The sequence below is a fragment of the Acomys minous genome (assembly GCF_964271855.1).
Source record: "Acomys minous genome assembly, chromosome: 19".
Lineage (NCBI taxonomy): Eukaryota > Metazoa > Chordata > Mammalia > Rodentia > Muridae > Acomys > Acomys minous.
This window is the reverse complement of record NC_140499.1, coordinates 4,874,451-4,892,500: the sequence shown is the minus strand read 5'-3', so window position 1 is coordinate 4,892,500 and position 18,050 is coordinate 4,874,451. Positions and strand designations below refer to the sequence as shown.

Below are 18,050 nucleotides of genomic sequence, written 5' to 3'. Positions count from 1 at the left end.
GAGGGTAAATTATGTTTTGTAATTTACAGATTTAACAACCAACATTCAATGATCTTAATATTAAGAACATAGTAATATTTGAAATCAACCTACTCTTTTAGCACATAAAAGGTATTATAGCAAGGGATTATATTTCATACAAAGACTTTCCTGGTGTCTAGAGAAATATCTGTGATATCTCTTTGCTTGTCTTATCAAGGAGTACATCTCATACCACTGTATTATATAGAGTGTGGCACTTAGTATAAAATTCCATGGACAGCTATCAGAAGCAGAAAATATAAGATGAATTGTAACAAAACAGGAAGCATTTTTATCCACCACAGTCTAAAGACTATGCCTAGAAAATAGCTCACATGTCTCAGATTAAAAAAAGGAACTCCGATATTGAACTAATTAAAATAATCTTTGTTTTCTTATTATTTATTTCATAACTTGGAAGTCTATCTAAAAATAGTATTTCAGTAGCTCGGAAACATTTATATTTTCTGTTTGTCAGTTCTAATGATTATGGAAATGAATATCTTTTCTTTGAGGGAGATAACACTTGAGTTCACTTAGAACCAGGTAGAATCAGAATATGGCTGACTTCATTACTTAGCTTCATGTTGGAACATTAACTCTGATAAAGCCAATCGTAAGACCACATTTTAATGCACTTGGAAATAATGATTTCAAATAAATATATAAATGTGAAAATATAATATATGTAAATCTATGTAAATGGAGGGTTATAGTGAATTAGTATATAACATTACTGAGTAAATTGCTCAGGGTTTCATTAAATAAAAAAGACTAAAGACTTGGGTTAGCAAGAAAAAGCACTTTTGCTCTGTTTCAGTTGCTTTAGGTTGTTAATCTGGTCCAAGATGATCAATTTCTCGTTCATCATAATAATTAGGGATAGATTTACTGAGCATTAGTGTAATTTTCAATCATGCTAATAGTTGTGCAATCCTCTGCTCATTAATATAAATGGGGTAAATTAGATCCGTGACATTATAAAGGAGCAGCAGAAGGGGGGAGGACTTTCCTGGGTCCTCCCTAAACTCCATTAATTTAATTGTAATATGTTGTTCCTTGATTCTTATTTTCACCCTCTTTATTTCCTGTGGCTAATGGTTCTTCAGACTTGTTAATGAGGGTACTAACCTCTTAATTTAAGTGACTGCTGTAGTGTAGTCTAAATCATACATACTTATCTTGTCTCATTACCTTTAACCCTTTCTCAAATATTCATTGCCTTTAACCCTTTCACAAATATTCAGTCAAAGCCACTTATGGGGCAGTCACCATGCAATCAAAAATTAGATGCTTCAGCACAGTAGCAAAAAAGAAAAAAAAACAGAAAAGAAAAAAAGGCATCCTTGTCTATCAGTTTGCAGTCCAGAAGGCATTGTGGATCACACTAGTGTAATTAAACATGTGAGAAATTGGGGGCATTTTCAAACTAAACACGACTTTCTTATTGGTATCCTTAAGATTTTTATTTATATTCTCCAGATGTCAAAATAAATTCACTTTCCCATGTTTTATATAATTTAGTCTTTTCAAAAAAGGTCTGTCATGAAAATACTGCCTGAATTATGTATTCCTTGTATATTGCTTATCTGAAATTTTCATAGTCCATTTCAAACTTTAGTCAATACTGATTTTATGACCATTTATTTATGTTCTCCCCTATAGTTTATAAGAAATGCAAAAACATGAGTCAAAACTATACTCATAGATTCTATCCAGTTGTTTAGCATTTTGAATGGTCCAGTAGATAGATGAGCTCTGACTCTTGCCCACATGGCACACTCAACATATTTTTTCATTAAATCATTTCTCAAATTTCTTCCACATGAAACATTTAAGAAGTTTACAGTATTTTTATTTAACTAGAGTCATTAAATAGAAAGAAAGCCTCAGTATTCTCAAGGGAAAACATAGCTTGGCTTTTTATTAGTACTGCCAGCCATGTCAAAATTCAAAGTGTAGTCTAATTCTCTTCTAGACTTTAATTAACATTGACTAATGTGAAAACCAATGGCTTTCCAATGTTTTCATACCCGGTTGTGTATCTCAGTTTCATGCATTAAGGCAGTTATTATCCACATTTCCTAAATTAGTAAGTCTGGAAGTCTCACAGGTGCATTGAGGTCCACAACAACATTGCTCTAGCATTAGTAGCCATTTACCAATATTCAATAGGCCTCAACATACCTTATGTTTCTCACAGTAAGATAAAGATGAACATTTGTGACAGAAGACTGGTGATGCCTACAAAGAAAATGCATAATGATCAATATATTCCAACATACCAGTTTATATTATCCTACCCAATAGTGTGTGGGGTTGGCCATAGGTAGCAGCAAGGCCATCAGCTGTGTTGCAAACAACAGCCACAGCAACAGCATCCCAGAAAATACTCAGGGCTCTTCAAGCTGTCCCTATGCCATACAAATAGCAGAAATGCACATCTCTCTCTCTTTCCTCTACCTGCTCATTAGCCTACATTCCGTACATTTCCACATGCTAGAAGTCACAGCATAATGTGCTTCCCCCTCACTGCTTCTTCATCTGTTTGTGAAGCATGACGTTTCTTTCTCTGTAACAGCAAGTCTCAAAATGGCACCGCTATCTCTGTATCTTCCTCATGCTGTCTTTAATGGCCTTGGGCTTGGGTGATCGTTGGCTTCTACCTTGGCAGCTTCCCTTGTTGCTGAGATCAAATACTTCAACAAAAATAACTTAAGGGACAAAAAGGGCTATTTTTGTACTTGAGAATTATGTATGCAGTCTGTCTGTTATGACAGAGACCGCATGGTGGCTGTAGTCCTGAGGCAGTGAGAGGTAACTGCTGATGTCAGCTAGTTTCTTGTTTTTTCTTCTTTTAATGACTCTGATCCCTGTTTCTGTGGTCTTCCCACCCATGGTGGCTTGAAGCCAACAGCCTCCTTAGGCTCATACATCTAAATTCTTTGTCATTAGTTGGCAAGGTTTAGGAGGTTAGGCCTTGCTGAAGTTAGTGTGTCACTGAAAGAAGGTTTTGAGCTTTCAAAAGCCTAAGCCAGGCCCAGGTCTCTCTCTTCCTGTGGCCTGTGGCTCATCATGCTCAGTTACTGCTCTCTGCCATGATAATGCACTAACCTCAGACTGCAAGTGCATTCCCAATATCTTGCTTTTTGTTGTTGTTGTTATTGTTCTTATTGTTGTAAATAAGAGCTGCCTTTGTAATGGTATCTCTTCCCAGCGACAGAACAGTGACTAAGATATCACCACATTCAGGGTGGGTCTTCCTATGCAATTAGAGTTATCTGAAAATGCCCTCACAGATGAGTATTACAGGTAACCACTATAAAGTTCTAAATCAAGTCAAAGTGACATTGTCCCCCAAACCTTCTCTCTCTCCCCTTTTCTGCCTCCTCCCTCCCCCTCCATCCTTCCTATCCCCAAAATGATGCCATTTTTTGGGCATAATTATCAAACAGACAGATAGAAAAACAAAACAATATTGATTATGACCCTTGTTATACTCTTGACATAATAATACTATGAGTTTTATGAAGCACTAGCTGCTTTGAGACAGTAGAATGCTTGAGTAGGAAAATCTGAAGTGTGTCCCTTCAGAATAAGCTTAAATCCTAAATGACTTATTGTAGAAGCATATTTTGTTACCATTTTGCCAACTATAAGACCGTTCTTTTTAAGCAGGGATTTTGGTGGCTATGGCATCTCTATAGTCATTCTCAGAGCCTAGAACAGAGTTTGTTTAACAGGCATAGTAACCGGCCATCACAGAGCATGCAACTCTGGCACGTTATCTTTATCTTGTCCTCGTTAAAAGGGAAGGATAAAGAGACACTCCCCAAAACACAAGGAAGGCATCCTTGAGTAATAGAAAATTGACCTGTAAAGTCTACAAAGATAAGCTGTAGTGAATAATCTAATCTTTTATCCGGTTGTTTCAATTAAATCATCAGTGCCACTGCATTGTCACATGTGCACAATGTACCATTTCGGGACCAGCTCAGAATATACCTATTGTGCTCTCCTTTGGTTTTCCATTCTTTCTGAGAGATCTCGTATTACAGAAAACCCAAACGTTAACAAGTCTTTATGTATTGCTTCTATTGATTGTCCTTATGTAAGCTCAATTCTCACACCCTGTCAAAAACTCTCAAAAGGTAAGGGTAAATTTTATTTTCCTAAAAAATTAATGAGAAGACAGAGATAAAGCAAAGTCAGAGTCAAAAGGTCTCCTGCTCCAGAAAGGTGCTTTATCCAATATGATGATATATTTTCAACTAGTGGATAGATTTGAAGAGTTAGTGTTTAAGAACAATGACTATATTTGTCCAAATAAACCTTCTAAAGCCAAATCAATATTTTTATTGTAAATTAAAAATAAAGCATTACATGGCCAAGCAACTCAACTCTTTGGCTTAATTTTTCTATAACCATGACAGTATAGCTTGTCAGCTATATTCATATGTAGGCTGTCTCTTCTTGTTAATGTTGAAGCACATCAGTATCTTCATCCTATATTGTGAGCTCCCTGGTAAGTTATATTCTCAACCACTTCCGTGTTATCTCTTTTGCTGCCAAGTTTCTTCTCTTCATCTCGCTATCCCCATAGATCTCACGTTTATGATGCCTAATAGAAACAGCTACTCCATGCTTTAATTCACTCTACAAAGGAAACAGACTATGAAGTTCAAAATGTATTATTTTGTTTCTACTAAACCTAACATTATTTTTTCAACAGTGTTGAATGGGTTTGTTTACCAGTAATACCATAACAAGATATCACTGAGCAGGTAGCTTCTATAGTACACCTAAGAGGCTGGAGAGATCGTACAGAGGTTAAAAGAAGGTACTGGCCTTGCAGCACTCATGTCTAGTGAATTGCACCTACCTGTAAATATACTTCCATGGAATGTGTTGTTCTTTTCTGGTTCTCAGAGTCACCTGTACATGCACTCAATTCACGCGTGCATGTGCACACACACACACACACACACACACACACACACACACACACACACACTTCTGGAGATTATAAATTTGAGGCATCTATGCTAGCATGTTCATTAATCCTGGAGGGCTCTCACATTCTTTGAAAATGAGCCCCTTGTCTAGAACCTCAGGCTGGCCCACTTTAGCAATTGCGTATTTGATAGGATGAGGACACACCTATGATCTTATTTAGCCTTATAGAGCTCATTAAAGAACCTACCTCCAAATATATTTCATACACAAATAATTCCTAAGTGTTAGTGCTTAAACATAAACATTTAGGATTGGTTCATAAGAGCAATTATTTGTTGGATGAACTATTTGGACTGCCGTCTCACAGATCAGATTCCTCAAACTCTTTTAACCTCTGCTTTTGAACTGTTTTTTTTCCCTCATTAATTCAAATACTTGCTTTGTTTTCATTATAAACCTCTAAGTACTTTTTAGAGAAAAGTTATACCCCATATACCTTTCAAAATATTTTAATAAGTAATTATTTGATTAAAAACATCCATTTTCAATTTAGTTTGACATTTCCCTATATTTTGCATTCCACCATAAAAGAACAATTGCTTTTATTTTAGAATAAATAATAATGGTTAAGATTAAAATATTAAGATAAAAGAGTATAGTTTCACTAATTGTACTAAACTTGAGGTTACCATCTGATTCCAATGAGTGTCATGTGCTTACATTCTGTTGTGTAGCCTCTTCTTTAAGATGAAAGTCATTACCTCAGTTAACATTCCTCATTAAGATATAGAGCTTAGAACTTTCTTCAATTTTATGATGTCTGTAGAAAAAATGTTGCTTTACTAAGTTAAAGTAAATCTCTTTTTTATAGTTGAAAATTTTTTTTTCTCTTTTAAGTTTGCCATTTTGGACTCCAGAAACAAAAAGGGGAAATTGTAGATGGAGGAGAAAGGCACACCACAGGGAAATCATCTCCAGCAAGTCAGCGACTCAGTGATTTTGGGGAAAAAAAGGTTAAAATTTTATAAAATTAAGACACACTTGAATTTCCACTTTTCTATCTTTAACAGAGAAATTTTCAAAGGTTTTTCCTCAAATTGACGTAATACAAATGAAAGCAATAAGTAAAACAAATTTTTTGTTGTTATTGCTGTTTTGTTTATATATATAAGCTGTTTGCACAGCATTGACATAGGAGCATGAATAAGGACCACCCTTGCTTCCAGAGCCTTATGATTTCCTCAATGAAATGTACAAAGAGAGGCTCATACTAAAATAACTTTATCATAGTTACAAACAGCTATTTCCTGCTGTGCATTTATGCTTGTAGTATTAACTACAAGAATATGTTCTGAATCTTTCGTCTCTGGCAGGGTAGTGTGAGAAAATATTTGATTTTGTAGAGAGACCACATTTCTTATTTGTTCCATTTTCACCTGTTAGTTTATTCACTTGTTATCACATGTCTCTCAACTCACAAATAATGTCCCTTTTACTATGTGTAACCTCAAGTCACTGACCCTAATAATTGGCTTATGTAGACGACAGCAGCTGCTCATTTGAACATTAAATTTATCTATGTATCAACATTCATCATTTCAGCAATTCGTAAGGAAGAATGGTAGAGATGAAGAAAGAGAACGAAAGAGGAAATGAGGAAGAAGAAAGACCAAAATCTCAAGTTTTTTTTATGAATGTAGTGTGACCAGATGCCAAATATCCAGACTTCAGAGGATTTTGTAAATTAAAAAAGTAAATACTCAAATTTACTTCATTTTTTGAAAGATCAGAAAATTTGAAAATCATAGAAACATCTTCTTGACAGTCAATTTGGTATTAATGAATTAATTGCTATTTAAAAAGAAACTATTTGCCAGTTTCCTTCAGAAGTGATGGTAGCGTGAGGTTACCATCTGCCCTTCCTTAATATAGGCATGGTGTCATAGCACAGAGCCAGAGCCAGAGAAACACATAGCACACCAACACACAGAGTCTGTTCTCTTTTCATCTGTGAATGATTCAATAGCTCCCCCAAGATGATGAGATGTTCTGTGTCTATCATTAGATTTGTCTACCAATGACTATTAATGACAGTAATAATATTGTGAGGAGAATCAATATCTACAATTTCAATGGAAATAAACCCCATTGAACTGCATGTGGCCCACATTACTGGCCACAGTGCAAATCAGACCACCTTATTCCAGCCTCCTGACATGCTTATCTGGATTGAGTACTTTCCTTCCAGTGTGGGCAGAACCCACAAATATGGTAGGACAAATACCATCTACATGAGGCCGTTGTGCATGGAGAATGAAGACAGGCCAATCAAAATCACTGTATTATATGGAGAGAGAGGTTCCATGTTAGAAAATGGTTTACTTTCATTTCAAAAGACAGTTTACTCTGGGACATTGTGAGAATAATCCTTAAAGACACATTGTCAATCTGAAATATCGAAATTTCAAAACATTAAAATCTGTGCAGCTGTGAGATAAAATTATGCTCCCAAAGAATTAAAATGCTAAAAGGCATAACCCTGAAATTCTCAAACTCCAATTTTTGTTGGCAAAAAGGAGAATTAAAGGGAGTAGAAAGACAATTCTCATGAAAGAATTTATAGGTTTTACAGTTAAATATATTTTTATAAATGAACTAAAACTGGCAGCTATCAGTCAGTCGTAAAGAATGCTGAGAAATAATGCCACTCCAGAGAATTATTTGAATGAGCATGCATCAAGGTCATGACTGGGCATTGAGATGGGAAGGAAATCATCAGACAGAAAGAATACATTATATGGAGGTAACACAGCCTCAAAGGAAATATAAGCCTGGAAAGCCTGGAAAGCAGTGTTCATAAAAGCGAAGAAAAGGGACTGAGAGGTGGCTTGGCAGTGAAAAGCACTTGCATTCAGGTATTGAAGAGGTTTTTTCCCAGTGCACACATGGCAGCTTACAATCTTCTCAAATTCCAGTGCCAGGGATGCACCACCCTCTTCTGGAGTGCACAAATTCTTAGTATATGTGGTACACAGATATACATGCAGGCCATAAAAATTAAAATAAACCTTTTTAGAAAGAATAAGAATAAAGGAAAGGTAGGAGAGAGAGAGAGAGAGAAAGAGAAAGAGAGAGAGAGAGAGAGAGAGAGAGAGAGAGAGAGAGAGAGAGAGAGAGACAGGGGGAGGGAGGGAATAAGAAATAAAGACGTGGACCAGGATAGTTGATGATGAGAGCCTCTTTAGAGAGCAGTCTTAACATGCTACAAGATCAGCAGGCTTTTTGAGAATTTTCAGATAAATCTCTAGAACAAAGGGAAGGTACAACTTTTTGTAACCTTTTAGGGATGACAAAACTTTTTACACAATGTAATGGAGCTCAACACAGAATCATGACAAACAGCAAGGAAGAGCCGGTTGCTGGTTGGGAACATGAGTCCCATTGTGGTTAGGCCACAGCACAGGCAGTTTCTTAACTCTGTCCCAGAGAGAGCTGCAAGGAGGCTCAGCCTGGCTTAGGCTGTGAGGTTTTACCCAGAGTTGCAGGCCACTGTTCAGACACAAGGTAGAGGTGTACCGCACCCAGGCAGAGCAAACCTAGAAAATGCTGAGACATTGCTTGCATATGTCTGAGAAGCTGCCTACAGGTGAGGCTAATATGTGTCATGGTGGAGTAGAGGGGCAGAACCAGTCACAGTGAGAGCAGTGCCACATGAATCTATTCTCTGAAGAAAAATATCTTTCTCACTCTAACTTCAACCAAGAAAAGAAGGAAAGGAGTTACTCTTATTATTGTAGAACCCTAAGATATGGTAGTGATATAAAATTGTCCACTACTTACCCTTGTGATACACTTTAACTTTAGTTCTAGATTTTTCATTTATTTTCCCCAGTAGTCTTAGTTGTCAATATTATTTTTCTAAAATTAATTATGCCATGTATATTTTATTTCTGTGTGATTTTCCAATTCTGGAAGCATCAACAATAGAAAAAATGTTGGAGTTCTTGTTCAGTTTGTAATTTTTTTTGCACCTGAAACTATGGAAGTTCATTATCATAATATTGAGTGTGTGTAAGATATGTGTGCACATTAGCATTTTGGAACTCCTTGGGGTGTCATTCTGTACTTCTGCAGTTATGAATGGTAACAGTGTCAAGATATATGCTCTTTGGGTGGTTATGTACTTGACATAGATCCCTTTCACTTTATACTCAGTGGCATCAGAGATGTTATTATTTTGTATCCATCTTTATTACTGTGCTTATCAGAACTACCAAGGAAGACAACCAAATTCCCTCACCCTGGCCAAGGAATGATCTTACTGTGAAACCTTGGTTAGTGTAGAGCCTGCTCTGTAGATTGGGAGGGCCTGGAACTAACAGAGATCTACGTGGGTCTGCCTCCTGAGTTTTGCAATTAAAAGCCTAGGCAACCACCACTCACAACAACATAAGAATTTAAAAGATTTATATATTTTAAACTATTTCTTTCTTTTAAAAGCATTTATTTTATATATATATTTATATTATTTATTATATTTATTATATAATATATTATATAATATATTTATTTATTATATAATATATATTATATTATATATATATATATATATATATATTATTTATTTATTCACTTTACATCCTAATCATAGCACCCTCCCTCCTCTCCACCTGGTCCCACCCTCCCTCCCTCACTCTTCCTCCATATTCCCTCTGCTATTCCTCAGAAACGAGGAGCCCCACTATCCTCAAATCACATCAGGATGGAGCACATCCTCTTCCCCTGTGGCCTGATGAGGCAGCCCAACCAGGAAGAAGTGATCAAATAGCATGCAACTGAGCCCATGTCAGAGAGAGCTCCCTCTCCCTTTACTAGGGGACCCACATCTGTGTCATCTGTGTAGGCGGCCTAGGTCCAGTCTATGCATGGCCTTTGGTTGATGCTTCAGTCTCTCCATGTCCCTATGAGCCCTGATTACTTGGCTCTGTTGATCTTCTTATGGAGCTCTCTGGACCCTGGTTACTTGGCTCTCTTGGTCATCTTATGGAGCGCCTGTCACCTCCAGCTCCTTCATCTACTTGCCTCCTACTTTGCCACAAGACTATGCTTCACCCAGTGTTTGGCTGTGAGTCTCTGCATCTGTTTGGATCCACTGCTGGGTGGAGCCTCTCAGAGGGCAGCTATGCTAGGCTCCTGTTTGTGAGTATAGCAGAGTATCATTAATAGTGTTAGTGCTTGGCTCTCTCCCATGGGGTATGTCTCAAGTTGAGCCAGTCATTGGTTGGATATTCCTCCAATCTCTGCTTTATCCATATCTCTGCAAATCTTTGAGGCAGGGTACATTTTGGATGAGAGTTTTTGTGGGTGGGTTGGTGTTCTGCCCCTCACTAGGAGTATGATCTATCTAGACAGAGGTGTCCTCTTCAATCTTCATGACGCCTGTTACTAAGAGTCTCAGCTAGAGTTATCCCCATAATCTCCCAGATGCTGAACATGCCCTAGGTCTTCAGCTTGTCACAGAGATATCTCTGCTCATGGGTTATCTTCTCTCTTCAGGCCTTCTGTTCTGCACCCACTTCTCCCCAGGTCTGAAATCCACTCTCATTTCTCTTCGTTCCCTCCTCTATCTTGTTTCCTCTCAATCAATACCTCCATCTAATCTATTCCTTCTTCTGAGTGAGAATTAATCATCCTCCCTTGGGTCCTTTTTGTTATTTATCTTTTTTGAGTTTGTGAATTGTAGTATTTTTACCCTGTATTATGTGGCTAAAATTGACCTAGAAGTGAGTACATACCATGTGTGTCTTTCTGGGTCTGGGTTACCTAACTCAGAATGAACTTTTCTAGTTCCATACATCTTCCTGCAAATTTCTTGATTTCCTTATGCTTAATATCCGAGTTGTATGCCATTATGTAAATGTACCACAAATTCTTCATTCATTCTTTCATTAAGGGACATTTAGGTTGTTTCCAGATTCTGGCTGTTATGAATAAAGCTGCTATGAACACAGTTGAGCAAAAGTCCTTGCTGTATGGTAGACCATTTTTTAGGTATATGCCAGGAGTAGTTTAGCTGGGCCTTGAGGTAGAGATATTCCCAATTTTCTGAGATATCACCAGATTTATTTCCAAAGTGGCTGTCCAAGTTTGTACTCCCATCAGCAATGGAAGAGTGTTCCCATTTCTCCACATCCTCCTCAGCATGCTCTGTCACTTGAGTTTTTTATCTTAGCCATTCTGATAGGTGTAAGGTGGAATCTCAGAGTCATTTTGATTTGCATTTTCCTGTTGCCTCAGGACACTGAGCATTTTTTAAGTGCTTCTTGGCCATTAGAGATTCCTCTGTTGAGAATTCTCTGTTTAGTAGTGTAGCCCGTTTTTTAATTGTATTATTTCATTTGTTTGTGGGGTTTTTTTTTTTTGGTTCTTTATATATTTTGGAAATTAGCCCTTTTCCAGATGTAGGGTTAGTGAAGAACTTTTCCAATCTATAAACTGCCATCTCATTCTACTGACAGTGTCCTTTTCCCTACAAAAGCTTTTCAGTTTCAAGAGGTTCCATTTATCAATTATTGATTTTAGGGCCTGAAGTATTGGTGTCCTGTTCAGGAAGTTATCTCTTGTGTCAAAGTGTTCAATGCTTTTCCCCACTTTCTTTTCTATTTGGTTTAGTGTACCTGGTTTTATGTTGAGGTCTTTGATGCACTTGCAATTGAGTTTTATGCAGAGTGATAAATATGAATCTATGTTCATTTTTCTACATGTAGACATCCATTTAGAGCAGCAACATTTGTTGAAGATGCTGTCTTTTTTCCATTGTATGGTTTTGACTCTATTGCCTATTTCTTAATGAATATATTCATGTATTCACAAACTATTATTTTTTATTTGGATATATATATATATATATATATATATATATATATATATATATATATGTGTGTGTGTGTGTGTGCACTATGCTATATTATTATTTTGTTGGATATAGTGGCCTCTAAAGTGTCCTATAGTGACTTCATATGTTTTATGAAATCTTCTTTAAAGTAAAAATAATTGTTAGTACAAGAAATTTTAATTTTTCTAGAATTATAATTTGAGGATTTTAAATTTCAACATTTAGTAATAGGACATTTATGGTAAATCCTGCTAGGATTATAACTCAAATCTGTCTAATGGTTTTACGGTGAGGGATTGTGCACAGGTCATAATTTTTAATATGAATCCTCATGAAACAGCAAGCAAAGAATGAGCTCAATTCTACCATACATGGAACTAAACAGGGCAAGCAAATTGAATGAACTTTGAAGATGATCTGTGCATCTAAATACATCCTTTTAATGAGCACCTTGATTATAGCTTTGTGAACTCTTGAAGCACAGAGAAGTGAGCAAAGCACTGAGAAGATAAATGCATTTTATTTTAAGGTCTTAAATCTGTGGTAATATGCTACACAATGTAAGAAGATAGCTGTGTGTATAAATATGAAAGACAGAGGTATTCCTTTAATTTTATGGGTAATTCAGAACATTTTTAAAATTAATATTTCTTTTTTTAAGTTTCAAAATGATTATGCAAAATGATGAGCTGTGTTTTCTTAATATTATCTTGGGCTTTTGTATGGTAAATGACAAAGAATACTTTATTAAGACAGGGTTATTCTCTAATACCCAGACTGGCCTCAAACTCATCATTTTCTGCCCTCAGAGTCCTAGAGATGTTAATCATAAAAACTGATGTCAGATATTGAATCACAATGTTGAACTTACATAGTGTACTTTGGACATATACTCATAGGGCATGCATTTTAAAATTATTTGTTTTGGTGAACTTTCAATTTGTATGTCTTGTGTTTCTAGAAGTGTTCGGTCCCAGCCTGTGGGAAAAATTGAATCAAAGTTCACCTGAAAGAGAGAGTGGGGATTGAAAGTAGGATACAGAGACACAAGAAATAACAAGTCAAGTCAGGAAATTTCTGATCAAGATTCACCTTATTGCCGACTAGCAGGAACATATATAGAGCAAGGTCAATAGGATTTATTTTAATCTCATTCACCCTAGCCCCCGGGCAAAAATACTATAGCCTAAATCGCTCTCTTTAGAACTTCCTAGTTCTCTGAGTAGTTCCTTGCCTCTGTGTGGTTTCAAGTTGAGACTTCTCTACTTCTTTCAAAATTAAATAGTCCCAGGATAGCCTAGAACACAAGACCTATTGGTGAGGTAAAAGTCAGCAACTCAAAATCACAGCACACAGCCTAAGCACAGGATTTCTGACATGGCAGAATTTGGCATGGGTTTCCACATAGAAGCATGACATGAAGAGGAAATACTGCCTCTGTATTTTGTTATCTATTAAAGCATTTAGGTAAACTAAGGACTGCTCATCTTTGCTTGGATATGACCCCAACACAGTCATGCTTAGTTTGCGCTAAGTATATATAATCAGCTGTCAGGGAGGTTGTGTCACTCTCCACCATCAAATGTACACACCAAATGGTATGCCAGGAGCTGAGTCTACAACTAACTGTAGCAGGTCACTCTTAGTGGATAATATTGAATATTCTAAAGAATACATAAGCACCTTAACTTTTTTTTTGAGAGATTAGTGGTGGGCATATAAACATCAGTAGATATTTAATATCTCCAATTTTTAATGTCCTGGTTCATCTAAATCTCTCTATATCAAGGGTCATCAGAAAGTCCACCCATCAGATTGTGACTTAATTGGTTTGAGTATTTAATCAGGAGCAAATATCTTGCCATAGTTCTCCCAAACACATCTCATTGATCATTCTATTCTGGAACTTGAACAAGCTAGTTAAGAGAGTCTGAATAATTTTATAAATAGCACAATGGATAATGAGGCCTAAAGGAAGATGAAAAACAGAAGTTTTGAAGGAGAACATGCTCTGTAAAGTAGACCAAACAGAGGAGAAGTCTTTCATGACCTCACATATGTGTGCACTCTAAAAACAGTTGAAATTACAGATGTAGAACAAATGGTGGATAGTAAGGGCAGAGGATGGAAGTATGCATGCAGGAAGAAGGAAGGCACACTGTTTCAGCTGGGAGAGAGGTACAAGCATGCCAGTTTGTTTTAGCAAGCTTTCCTAAAATGTACACATATTTAAAGATAATATGGTCTTCATAATATACACATGTTTTTGTCAATTGAAAACAGCTTTTGTGGAGAAAATAATAATACATACATAAATAAATAATTTGAGTTATTATTAAGTTTCAGGGAAGAAAAAAAAGTATGTCTGAGAAGAATGTCTGAGAAGAAAAGCAATTTTAATTTTCTGAATTAAGGGTCATTAAATTGTGACTCAAAAGACAAAAGGAAATACTGTGTTATATGTCTTCCATTTTGTGGCACAGAGAATGGTGTAAAATGCTGACTTGATATGTGTTCTGCAGTCACTCTTCTGTGCTGCACCCTGATGCTATTGGGAAAGCATTTTATGCCTTATATATTCATAGGTTTAAAGGGGTTTGAGTAGAGTTTGTCATTTTACCCAAATAGGCACTATTCCTATCCTTTCTCTTACTGAGTTTCTGTCTTCCAGGCTTTTGTCCTGCAGCTGGATGCATTACTTTCCTCTTCAACTCACCATCTCCTCCTTGTTTTGTGATTTATGTACAGTAGGAATGGCATGGGAATGACAGATTTTTCATTTCAGTTCTAGACTTATTTTTAAAATATTTTTACATGTACATTTATATTATTATATGTATATACAATAAACTACCGATAGAAAGAAAAACTATGACACAATCAGGAATTATATAAATGTTACATTCTTAGTGTTTTGGCTATTGGTATTTGATAACCTTGAAGAAAACATCTTTCCTATCTTGATGCATCTAAAATTCTGAATGTAAATCAATCTCCATCATATCTTGTCATTATTAACATAAACCCTTTATCTAGTCCTAAAAACATCTTAACCCCAAACCACTAAACTTCACTGTAAAACTAAGCTACCTGGTCTTTGACTCCCTCAGATTCTTGAGAAGGAATAAACTTGATTATATGAGTATGCCGGGAGTACAGGTTAATAGACTTCCAAATGAGAAGATTACAGAGACAGTTTTCTACCTGAATAGTCACCCAAAACTCTCTATAATGTTGGAGCATCTTATTCAGCCTTCTGGCCTAATATATCTGAGAGACATATTTGTGAGGCAGGAACTGTTGAGGACTTGCTTGCCCTGTCTTAGCAGAGTTTGGTCATTGACTCTGCCTGCATCCAACCTTGCCCTTATTTATGCAGAATTCTCTCTGTGGTAGAAATAAAGACATTTTTTTCCCAGTGGCTTGTTTGCCACATTTGAAGCTATCTCTATAAGCAGGTTCTTTGACGCTCATTATCCTCTTTGAGATAGGCTGGGCATTGCCAGGAGTTAACCTGTCTCACTGTCAGTGACTCTTTAAAATAATAAAAACATTTTTTAAATGCCATATTCTGCATGTCTTGGGGTTTTTGAAGATCTTATCTAACTATCTTACCTTATCTTTCTATATAATCATATCTATGTGCCACACCTAAATATACTTTTGTGATAAAAGTAGACTAGTGCAGTTCTAGACTTTTGAAAAGACTTTGTATGCTAAGGTTATGTTATTACTATTATTTTTTTTTTTTAGTTAAAAACAACTGAGTAATGAACAAACTTTGTGCAAAATATTTGACAAAGTAACATCTTCAGGGATTTTCACTTTTATTTAAGACTATACCACTTCATTAATTAAATGTATTTAATTTAACTTTAATACAATAAATAAAAGTCTATTCCATTTTCCTCTATTCTCATGTTTTCTGAAGAAATGAAACTCTGGCAATCAGAGGGACTTCAGTGAGTCATGCTGCCCCATGATAAAGTAATTTCACTCAGAAGACAGTTATTATCTAAAGACAGGAAAATATTAAAATTAATTAACAAATGCTGAGCATAAGTGCTAGCCACTCAGAACATCTGTTAGTTCTAACCATGAGGTTCCATGAGGAACAAGGGGGTCAAATTGAGACCTGCCTCTTATTATTGCCTTGGATCTTGGAGTTCTAAAAGCATTTCAATATGTTTGATGAAGATGTCTATGGCATACCGAGAAATTAAGAATTGGGGTCTAAGAACAGTTCAGTCTAGGCCTGTATGAATCATGGTTTTGAATGTTCATAGGAGAAGGGAAGACAATATAGAGAAAGCAAACATATATCTTTGAGCATATTCATAGGCATTCACGATTGGACATTATTCAAATGAGAAATTTTGGGAATGGGGAATCCATGGTAAAGTCACAAAAATTAATCTAAGTGTTCTTTTGTTTAGCCCTAGTTAATAAAACAATTTCCTTCATTTAGTTAATTATATTAGTCTTTGTTTTTTCCATGATATTTATTTATGAATTTGAGACAGAGTGTGACTGTGAAGCTTGGACTGTCCTGTAACTCACTATGTAGTCAAGGTGTGTTGGAACTCACAAAGATCTGGCTCTGGCTTTGCCTCCCCAGTGGCAGGAGTAAGGGGGATATGACACCATGCCTACCTTATCTACAGTTTATAGACTTTAAGAAATATTATAGTGTCCACTAATGAATCTCAATGAAAGCAAATCAATTTGTTGTGAATTAATTCCTCCTCTTTTTTTATAATAGATTTAAATTTTTATTACATATCTATTTATTTATTTAGTGTATGTATGTCTGAGTGACTGAGTGTGTGTGTGTGTGTGTGTGTGTGTGTATGTGTGTGTTTCCTTTCTTCATCACACTTCCCTACATCAGGGATTCTTCCTGTAGAATTTGGAGAAACTTGCATAAGTATGTACATGCACCCATTTGCCATGGTGGAATGTGAAAAGTAGTCACATCAGAATTTCCAGCAATTCACTCTCATTCTCTTCTGCCATGAGTCCTGGGAATCAAATACAGGCTTTCAGCTTGGTGGCAAATTCATTTACATAGTTAGCAGAATACTTCCTGCAATAAATGATAAGTACTTTACTAATTGTCACTCTATTGTTATACATGGTAAGTAATAAGGAAACGTTGTTGATGCCGATTAACCATTTCTGCTAATGTTTACTATAATATATATTCTCAAATGATAATTAAAATGTCAATACTTAGAAAATTAAATGTCATTAAAAATAAATGACTTAAACTCACCATCAAAATCTATATGTGATTAAATATTTTTACTAAATTATCTTAAAATAATCCAAATTATACCAACTAATTAAAAAATAATTACATATTGAAATCCAATAATGTTACATGTACCTTAATATGCTATATCTCCTCTAGAGATATTATATTTAAAATATTTCATAGAAACCGACGTATACTTTATGTAAAGGAATTGTTGAATCTAACATACCTAGTGATACATAGTTTCTCACTCTTTCTCCCTGCATCTGAGTCATTCATATTTTTGAATGTTGAATGTAGGAGTCAAAGGAAAGGGAAGTGAGGACTCATGGGAAGCAGCTAGGTCTAGTGCTGGACTCTTCCATAGAAACCACACAGCAAAGGCAGAAAGTGTTCTGTGAGTCACAGGCAGCATGTTACAGAGGACAGATACTGAGCAGCTTCTTTGACCCTGGAGGTAAAATCTATGTTTGAGCAGCAGTTTTTCACATCAAGAGCATGCTAAATTTCTCTATTTTGGTGAGTTACGAGTAGATTAAGAATATCTCAGACACCATTTGCCATTATAAGATACATTTTAAAACAGTTCAAATCTATTCCTACCACTTAACTCTGGGGATGTTCTTAAGTATGACAGTCCTCAATGATTGTGTTTATTGAAACAAACTTTGATAATGCGTTTCCAGTTAAGTCCACATTCACACATATTTCTGCTGTCCCCTTAGAAACAATTGAAAGGAATGGTTAAAATACAAAACTGTAGGTTGGTATAAACCAGGTATTATACCTAACACTGTGCTTAAATAGAAATCAAAAAATAGCAAAAACTGTGTATGCACATTTGTAAGCAATCTTTCACCTATATTCAAACTGAATTGCTTCTAATCTGTCAAATTGATCCTCAGCTGCTTAATGTGTGAC

The 18,050-nt window shown here is 35.9% G+C and overlaps 1 protein-coding gene across 5 annotated transcripts in view; it reads left to right on the top strand.

The window, feature by feature from the left end:
• NAALADL2 (N-acetylated alpha-linked acidic dipeptidase like 2) overlaps positions 1–18,050 on the top strand; it is a 1,351,869-nt gene that overhangs the window by 481,974 nt on the left and 851,845 nt on the right. The window lies entirely within an intron of this gene.